Genomic DNA, 10,248 nt, shown 5'->3' on the forward strand with positions numbered 1-10,248 from the left:
GAACGGGGAGACTGGGATTGACAAATACGCTCTTCGTATATAAAACAGATAACTGGTGAGAAGAGACGGCATAGCGCAGGGAACTCTACTCAGTGCTTGTGGCGAGCTAGGTGGGAAGGAAACCCAGAAAAAGAGCGGGGGTATGTATTCATGTAGCTGACTCAGTTTGTTGTACAGCAGGAACACAACACTGTAAAGCAACTCTGCCCCAATAAAAATTTTCTAAAACAATAAATAAATAAAAATGAAGTTAAAAAAAGTATCACAGGAAAGAACAAATCTGACCTCATATTAGACCTATTTCTTTTACTTTTGTATTCTATTGCTCTTACCTCCAGTTAAGAACGTTGCTTATAATCTGAAATACACAGGATAGCCCATTCTCAAGGCTCAGACTTAAGGGAATAACACTCTTCCATTAATATAGAGACAAAAAATTGCAGGAGAATAACATTTGTCTTGCTGGAGGTTTACAGGAACATCGTGACCTGACCTACGTGGACAGCTGCAAGAACCAAGTAGTCTGACACCAAAAACTCTGCAACAGCCAACCACCCCTCTCCCTCATCTGGCCTTTAAAAATGCTTTGCTGAAACCCTTCAGGGAGTTCAGGGTTTTGAGAGGCGTGAGCCACTCATCTTGCATGAGTTCAGTTCAGTTCAGTCGCTCAGTCGTGTCCGACTCTTTGCGACTCCATGAATTGCAGCATGCCAGGCCTCCCTTGCATAGTCCTGCAATAAACCTTTCGCTGCTCCCCAAATTCTGATGTTTCAATATTGTTAGGCCTCCCTGTGCATCTAGCAGACAAACTTGCATTTGGTAGCAAAAGTTTACTTAAACTATTAAAACTTCTTGTCCAGAATATTTCCTTACATTTAAGTAATGGTTACCCATTACTAATATGAAGGTTGCGGGTGGGCCATCTGATTAAAATCAGACCACATAAGCATAGAGCATAAACCAGGAAGTTGAGCCCCACCCCCCCACTCCATGCATCCTGGGGGCTGGCATGACCCGCTGAGTACATAAGCACTGGGGGTTTCTGGTGGACACGCCAGTCTGAGACCCAGTCCAGCCAGGCGCTGACACACTGCCCTCCTGAAAACACCCCTTTCCACTGACGAGCACACCAGACCCCACCGAGACCTTGCTCCTAAGACAAGTCACCTTCCAACCTAAGTTAAAGGCAAACTTGTTTAAATAGTGTGATCAGATTTAGCTAGTAAAAAATACAGGATGTTCAGTGAAACCTGAAATGTCAGACAAACAACTAGTAGTTTTTTTGGTGTAAGTATGTCACAAATGTTACATTGGGCTTATTAAAAAAAAAAAAAAAGTTTGTGGTTTATCTGAATTTAACTGGGCATGCTATACTTTATCTGGCAACTTTATACCTAAAGTAACATTGGAAATCTGGCAGGCTTGCATGACAAATTACAGCAGTAAGAACAGAATCTTGCCTTGTTTGTTCATATATAAAACTGCCATATCCAGAGAGCAGAAGTCAACATAGAGAAGCTTCAGGCAAGCATTCCATTATCTTGCAAAGCCAAGAAAAATGTAATAGTATGGAAAACGGTGGTGTTTATAAACTAAAGGCAGAGCATGAAGGCAGCCAGGAGAAGCGCGTCACGGCTGTAAAGAACAGAAACTCCCCACATGGCTGGAAGGCCAGGTATACGGAAGAGACACAGACACATACTGATGGAGGCTAGGGTGAGCACAAAGGCTTCTCGCTGGCTGGCCTGGTCTCTTCCAGGGCTGGTTGAGCCATCCCAGGTTGGTCAGGGATGGCTCCCTTATGAGTCAGGAGGGCAAGACAGCTGGGCCATGGCCGGAGGCCAGCAGGATAGAGCCTCCTCATCTGCAGAAGGCCTGGGGGGCACAGAGGAAGGCACGGATCCTTCTCTGCAGGACACAGCCTCCTCATCTGCAGAAGGCCTGGGGGATGCAGAGGAAGGTGCAGAGGGATTGGGGGCAGGTGAAGAAGGGGACGACAGAGGATGAGCTGGCTGGATGGCATCACCAACTCGATGCGCATGAGTTTGGGTGAACTCCGAGAGTTGGTGATGGACAGGGAGGCCTGGCATGCTGCAATTCATGGGGTTGCACAGTCAGACACAACTGAGTGACTTAACTGAACTGAACTGAATACTCCAAATATCTAAAGAACTTATGCAGCTCAGTAGCAAAAAGAAAACAAAAAACAAAAAAACACCCCATTAAAAAAAATGAGGAGAGGAGAATGGCGGCTAAAAGTTTCTACAGTAACAGCCTCCAAACCTGTCACTGTGTCTCATCAGGTGTGTGTGACTTCCTGCTTTCTGGAATGGACACTAAGGCTGTGAATATGTGAAAAAGATTTCACAATTTTATGTCCAACACATCCAGGAATTCAAGAGAAAGAAACTCTTGCTAATGGAGGTCATTAGCAGCTGCTGAAGGAGGAACTGACCCGTGTCAAAAAGAGATCTGCCCTGAGCCTTTGAAGTAGGAGCACTGACTCCAAGACCCTACACAACCAGAGAACTAACCCTAGGGAGTATCAACTAGTGAGAACTCACACAAAGGAAACCACTGGAATACAAGACCCGGCATCACCCAACCACCAGTAGCACCCTGTGCAGGATGCCTCCTCTAAACGACAAACAAAACAAAAATATAAAACCAATCATCAGCAGAGAGGATTACCACCTCACTCAGCCCTGCCCATCAGCAGGGGTTGGGAGGGAGGAACTCAGCACAAATTTCACCTTATATGAAATACACAAACCACTGGACCAACCTTAGGAGGGCAGAAACCAAAAGGAAGAAAGAATTCAACCTTGAAGCCTGGGAAAAGGAGACTGCAAAGACAATAAGTTAAAAAAAAATAATAATGAGAAGGCAGAGAAATACTACACAAATGAAGGAACAAACTAGAAACACAGAAGTCCAAATAAATGAAGAGGAAATATGCAAACTACCTGAAAAAGAATTCAGAATAATGATAGCAAAGATGATCAAAAACCTTGAAAACAAACTGGAGAAAATGCAAGAATCAGTTAACAAAAACCTAAAAGAATTAAAGAATAAACATACAGAGACAAAAACACAATTACTGAAATTAAAAATACTCTAGAAGGAAACAATAACAGAATATCTGAAACAGCAGAACGAATCAGTGAGCTGGAAGATAAAATGGTGGAAATAACTTCTGAAGAGCAGAATAAAGTAAAAGAGTGAAAAGAACTGAGGACAGTCCCAGAGACCTCAGGGACAATATCAAACACTCCAACATTTGCATGATAGGAGTCCCAGAGGAAGAGAAAAAGAAAGAGTATGAGAAAATCTTTGAAGAGACTATAGCTGAAAATTTCCCCAACATGGAAAGGAAAACAGTCAATCAAGTCCAGAGGTGCAAAGAGCCCCATACAGGGAAAACCCAAGGAGAAACACACCAAGACACATACTAATCAAACTAACAAAGATTAAACACAAAGAAAGAATATTAAAAGCCGCAAGAGAAAAGCAACAAGTAACATACAAGGGAAACCCCGTATGTTTAAAAGCTGATCTTTCAGCAGAAACTCTGCAGGCCAGAAGGGAATGGCAGGATATACTTGAAGTACTGAAAGGGAAAAATCTACAACCAAGATTCTGTACCTGGCAAGGATCTTATTCAAACTTGATGGAGAAATAAAAAGCTTTTCAGACAAGCAAAAGTTAAGAGAATTCAGTACCACCAAACTAGCTTTACAACAAATGTAAAAGGGACTTATATGGTCAAGAAATACAATAGAAGAAAAAGATCTATAAAATCAACCCCAAACAATTAAGAAAATGGCAATAGGAACATATATATCAATAATTACTTTAAAAGTAAATGGATTAAATGCTCCAACCAAAACACACAGACTGGCTGAATGGAAACAAAAACAAGACCCATATATATGCTGTCTACAAGAAACACTTCAGACCATAAGACACATATAGACTGAAAGTGAGAGGATGGAAAAATATATTCCATGCAAATGGGAAGTAAAAGAAAGCTGGAGTAGCAATCCTCATATCAGACAAAATAGATCTTAAAGAATATTACAAGAAATAGGGAAGCACACTACATAATGATCCAAGGGATCAATCCAAGAGGAAGACATAACAATTGTAAATATCTACGCACCCAACATGGGGGCACCTCAATACATAAGACAAACACTAACAGACATAAAAGGAGAAATAGAGAGTAACATAATAATAGTAGGAGACTTTTAACACCCCACTCACACCAATGGACAGGTCATCAAAACAGAAAATTAATAAAGAAACATAAGTCTTAAATGATACATAAGATGAGATGGCGCTCATTGATATCTTCAGGACATGCCATCCAAATACAGAAGAATACCCCTTCTTTTCAACTGCACATGGAACATTCTCCAGGATAGACCACATCTTGGGTCACAAATCATCCTCAGTAAATTTAATAAAACTGAAATCGTATCAAGCATCTTCTCTGACCACAATGCTATGAGACTAGATATCAATTATAAGAAAAACACTGTAAAAAACACAAACACAAGGAGATTAAACAACATGTTTCTAAATAACCAACAGGATACTGGAGAAATCAAAATGGAAATCAAAAAGTGTCTAGAAACAAATGACAATGAAAACACAACTCACACCTATGGGATGCAGCAAAAGCAGTTATAAGAGGGAAATTTATAGCAAAATAATCCTACCTCAAAAAACAAGAAAAATATCAAATAGACAACCTAATTTTACACTTAAAACAAATGGAAAAAGAAGAACACCCCAAAATTAGTAGAAGGAAAGAAATCATAAAGATCCAAGCAGAAATACATGAAAAATAAATGAAAGAAACGATAGTGAAGATTAATAAAAACTAAAAGCTGGTTCTTTAAGAAGATAAACAAAACTGAACAAACCTTAAGCACACTTGTCAAGGAAAAAAGAGAGAAGAATCAAATCAGCAAAGAAAAGGAAAAGGAGAGGTTACAACAGACAATGCAGAAATACAAAGGATTATAAGAGACTATTATGAACAACTATATGGTAATAAAATGGATAACCTGGAAGAAATGGAGAGATTCTTAGAAAAGTTCAATCTTCCAAGACTGAACAAGGAAGAAACAGAAATTATGAACAACCCAAATACAAGCACTGAAACTGAAGCTGTGATCAAAAGTCTCCCAAAAAACAAAAGCCGAGAACCAGATGGCTTCACAGGACAATTCTATCAAACATTTAGAGAGGAGTTAATGCCTGTCCTTCTAAAACTCTTTCAAAAAATTTCAGAGGAAGGAACACTTCCAAACTCAGTCTATGAGGCCACCATCACCCTGACACCAAAACCAGACAAAGACAACACACAAAAAGAAAACTACAGGCGAATACAACTGATTAACGTAATGCAAAAATCCTCAACAGAATTCAGCAACACGTCAAAAGCTCATACACCATGACCAAGTTGGGTTTATTCTAGGGATGCAAGGATTCTTCACTATATTAAGATCAATCAATGTGATATACCATATTAACAAACTGAAAGATAAAAACCATATGATCATCTCAACAGATGAAGAAAAAAGCCTTTGACAAAATTTAGCGTTCATTTATGATTAAAACTCTTCCAAATATGGGCATAGAAAGAACCTACCTCAACATAGTAAAGGCCATATACAATAAGCCTACAGCAAACATTATTCTCAATGGTGAGAAACTGAAAGCATTCCCCCTAAGGTCAGGAACAAGACAAGGGTGTCCACCTTCCCCACTATTATTCAACATAGTTTGGAAGTCCAAGCTACAGCAATCAGAGAAGAAAAAGAAATAAAAGATCAGAAAAGAAGTAAAGCTCTCACTGTTTGCAGATGACATGATACCGTACATAGAAAACCCTAAAGATAGTATCAGAAAATTTCTAGAGCTAATCAGTGAATTTAGCAAAGTTGCAGGATACAAAATCAATACACAGAAATCACTTGCATTTCTATATACTAACAATGAAAAATCCTAAAGAGAAATTATGGAATCAATCCCATTCACCATTGCAACAAAAAGAATTAAATATCTAGGAATAAACTTACCTAAGGAGACAAAAGAACTGTACACAAAAAATTATAAGACACTAATGAAAAGAAATCAAAGATGACTTAAACCAATGGAGAGATATTCCATGTTCCTGGGTAGGAAGAATCAATATTGTGAAAATGACTATACTACCAAACACAATCTACAGATTCAACACGATCCCTATCAAATTACCAAAGGCATTTTTCACAGAACTAGAACAAAAAAATTTCACAATTCATATGGAAACACAAAAGACCCCATATAGCCAAAGCAGTCTTCAGAAAGAAGAATGGAGCTGGAGGAATCAACCTTCCTGACTTCAGGTTATACTATAAAGCTACAGTCATCAAGACAGTATGGTACTGGCATAAAAACTAAAATATAGACCAATGGAACCAGATAGGAAGCCCAGAAATAAACCCATGCACCTATGGGTATTTTATTTTTGAAAAAGGAGGCAAGAATATACAATGGGGCAAAGACAGCCTCTTCAATAAATGGTGCTGCGAAAACTGGACAGTTACATGCAAAAGAATGAAATGAGAACACTTCCTAACACCGTATACAAAGATAAACTCAATATGGATTAAAGACCTAAATATAAGACCAGAAGCTATAAAACTCTTAAAGGAAAACAGAAACACTCAATGACATAAATCAAAGCAAGATCCTCACTGAACCACCTCCTAGAGTAACAGAAATAAAAACGAAAATAAACAAGTGGGACCTGATTAAACTTAGAAGCTTTTGCACAGCAAAGGAACCTCTAAGCAAGGTGAAAAAAGGCAACCCTCAGAATGGGAGAAAATAATAGCAAATGAAACAACTGACAAAGGATTAACTTCCAAAATACACAAGCAGCTCATACAACTCAATGCCAGAAAAACAAACAACCCAATCAAAAAATGGGAAAAAGACCTAAACAGACATTTCTCCAAAGAAGACATACAGATGGCTAACAAACACATGAAAAGATGCTCAACATCACTCATTATTAGAGAAATGCAAATCAAAACTACAATGAGATATCACCTCACACCGGTCAGAATGGCCCTCATCAAAGTGTCTACAAACAATAACTGCTGGAGAGTGTGTGGAGAAAGGAGAACACTCTTGCACTGTTGGTGGGAATGTAAATTGACACAGCCACTCTGGAAGACAGTATGGAGATTCCTTAAAAAACTAGAAATAAAACTACCATATGACCCAGCAATCCCACTCCTAGGCATAAACCCTAAGGAAACCAAAATTAAAAGAGACACATGTAACCCATTGTTCACTGCAGCACTATTTACAATGGCTAGAACATGGAAGCAACCTAGATGTCCATCGACAGATGAATGGATACAAGAAGCTGTGGTAGATGTACCCAATGGAATATTACTCAGCCATAAAAAGGAACACCTTTGAGTCAGTTCTAATGAAGTGGATGAATCTAGAACCTATTATACAGAGTGAAGTAAGTCAGAAAGAGAAAGATAAATATCATATTCTAACACATATATATGGAATCTGGAAAAATGGTACTGAAGAATTTATTTTCAGGGCAGCAATGGAGAAACAGACATAGAGAATAGACATATGGACATGGGGAGAGGGGAGGAGAGGGTGAGATGTTTGGAAAGAGTAACATGGAAACTTATATTACCATATGTAAAATAGACAGCCAATGGGAATTTGCTGTATGGCTCAGGAAACTCAAACAGTGGCTCTGTATCAACCTAGAGGGGTCGGAGGGGGCGGGAGATGGGAGGGAGGTTCAAAAGGGAGAGGATATATGTATACTCTATGGCTGATTCATGTTGAGGTTTGACAGAAAACAAAATGCTGTAAAGCAATTATCCTTCAATAAAAATTAAATTTTTTAAGAAATGAGAAGAAAATCTGAATAGATATTTTCCCAAAGTAGATATACATGTGGCCAACATACACATGTAAAGACACTCAACACCACGAATTATCAGGGAAATGCAAATCAAAACAATGAGATATCACCTCATACCTGTCAGAGTGACTTTTATCAAAAAGACAGGAAATAACAAGAGTTAGAGAGGATGAGGAAAGAAGAAACCCTTTGGCATTGTGCACTAAAATATAAAACGGTGCACGCAGCCACTATGGAAACCAGGTTAGAGGCTCCCCAGAATATGAAAAACAGACTTAAATGCAGTAATCACTAAGCCTCAAGAAGAATAATAATAGTGGGAATATTTATTAAGGTTTTGAACGGCTTAACATTTAAAACATGTGCTCCAACGGAAAAAAAGAAAAATCCAACAATTCTGTTTCCAAGCATCAGAAGAAAGCAAAACACTAATTTGAAATGATACATGCGTGCCGTGTTCACCGCAGCATTACTTACAATAGCCAAGCCATGGAAACAACCTACATGTCCACTGAAGGAGGAATGGATAAAGAAGATGAGTCATACAAATGTAATGGAGTATTATCCACATCTAAAAAAGGATGAAATCCTGCCACCTGTGACAAGGGTGAACCTCAAGAGCATTATGCTCAGTAACAGATCAGACAGAGAAAGATAAACACTATATGACCTTTCAGTCTCTCATGTAGGTGGGATCAAATAAAAGTAAAACCGTAAGATACAGAGAACAGAGTGGTGGCTGCTACAAACAGTGGATGAGGGCCAGGAGAAATAGATGGAGGAGGTCAACAAAAGTGTTAAAAAAAGCAATTCAGCAATGGAAGGGTTCTAGCACGATTTGTGCATTCCTAGAAATCATCAATTTCTAGACGATTCTATGCATTCTCATCTCTGTCCTTTCTTTAATAGGTACTGTCTAACCCCCATTCTTACAGATGAGTACGTAAGGGACGGGACCCCAGCAACACAGCTAATTACCTTGTGGGCCACATACAGTCTGATAGAAGAAAGATAGAAGAACGAGCTACATACACAAGCTGTCACTCTGCTAAGCAACCATTCCAAGTCCTAAAACATGAGAGAATTTGATTAAAGAGCAGCACTCCACATTTTGCAGCTTGCCAGCTCTACACAATTAGCCACTGCCCTCCATGGACATAGGAGCCTGGCAGGCTACAGGCCAAAGGGTTTCAAAGAGTCAGATGTGACCAAGCACACACAAGCACACTAACGGAAATACACTCATAATCAATGACCTAGGGTCAGTTTGTGCCCCAAATGGCACTCTGTTTATTCCATGCAAGAGCACAGAGAACAAGAGATGTACATCAAACTGACCCTAAAACCAAATCACACATTTGGATATATCTAGGTCCAACAACTTGTGATAACAGTGTCCACAAAAAGCTGGTCAACAGCCTATCTAAGAAAGACAAAAAAATTTAATTCGAGCCAATCTGAGGATTAGAACCTGGGAGACAGTCCTTCAGAAACCTCCAAAGACTGTTCCATCTGTTAGAAGTCAAAGCAAGGTTGTGCAAGTTTGTGCGACAAAGCTTTATACATCAAATGAAGTGCTACTGACAGTTTACACAGCCAGATCGCCACGTCATGCGTCATCATGGCCCCTCACAAGATTATGAAAGATTATCTCCTAGGGAGTAGTGACCCTTGATGAGATCAAGAGGGAGTTACCTCCTAAGGAGGTCTGGTTCATGGAGATGCATAACCCACACTAAAGGTGGGGGAGGAGGTCCAAAGTAGAACTTAAAGCTTCCTTGTCTCGACATAAAATATAAACTTTATTTCATCAAGAAAAGGGAAAGTAGGGACTTCCTTCGTGTTCCAGTGGTTAAGACTCTGCCTTCCAATGCAGGAAGCACGGATTTGATCCCTAGTCCAGGAACTAAGATCTGTCAGCTGAAAAAAGCCAAAACAGAAGCAACATTGTAACAAACTCAATAAAGACTGTGAACCCAGGTACTCACTCTGACAGGCAAATTCCTAGACCATCTCAGATCAAGAGAGGTACAAAAAACCTCTCCAAAATAGGAAGACTTCTTCCTCATATCACTTATTCCACCCCAATCCAGGACAGCGCCCATCTCCTCTCCGGCACCCCGATAAAAAATCAACTCTTGCACTAGTTGAAGGCTCCTAGAGTTGGACTGTGAAGAAAGCTGAGCACAGAAGAATTGATGCTTTTGAACTGTGGTGTTGGAGAAGACTCTTGGGAGTCCCTTGGACTGCAAGGAGATCCAACCAGTCCATTCTGAAGGAAATCA

General features: G+C 39.5%; 1 protein-coding gene across 1 annotated transcript in view; it reads right to left on the reverse strand.

Annotated features, from left to right (window-relative positions):
• Window positions 1-10,248, reverse strand: part of GRB10 (growth factor receptor-bound protein 10) — a 226,299-nt gene that overhangs the window by 117,241 nt on the left and 98,810 nt on the right. The gene's annotated exons all lie outside the window — the stretch shown is intronic.

This window comes from Bison bison, unplaced genomic scaffold (genome assembly GCF_000754665.1).
Source record: "Bison bison bison isolate TAMUID 2011002044 unplaced genomic scaffold, Bison_UMD1.0 scf7180017864522, whole genome shotgun sequence".
Lineage (NCBI taxonomy): Eukaryota > Metazoa > Chordata > Mammalia > Artiodactyla > Bovidae > Bison > Bison bison.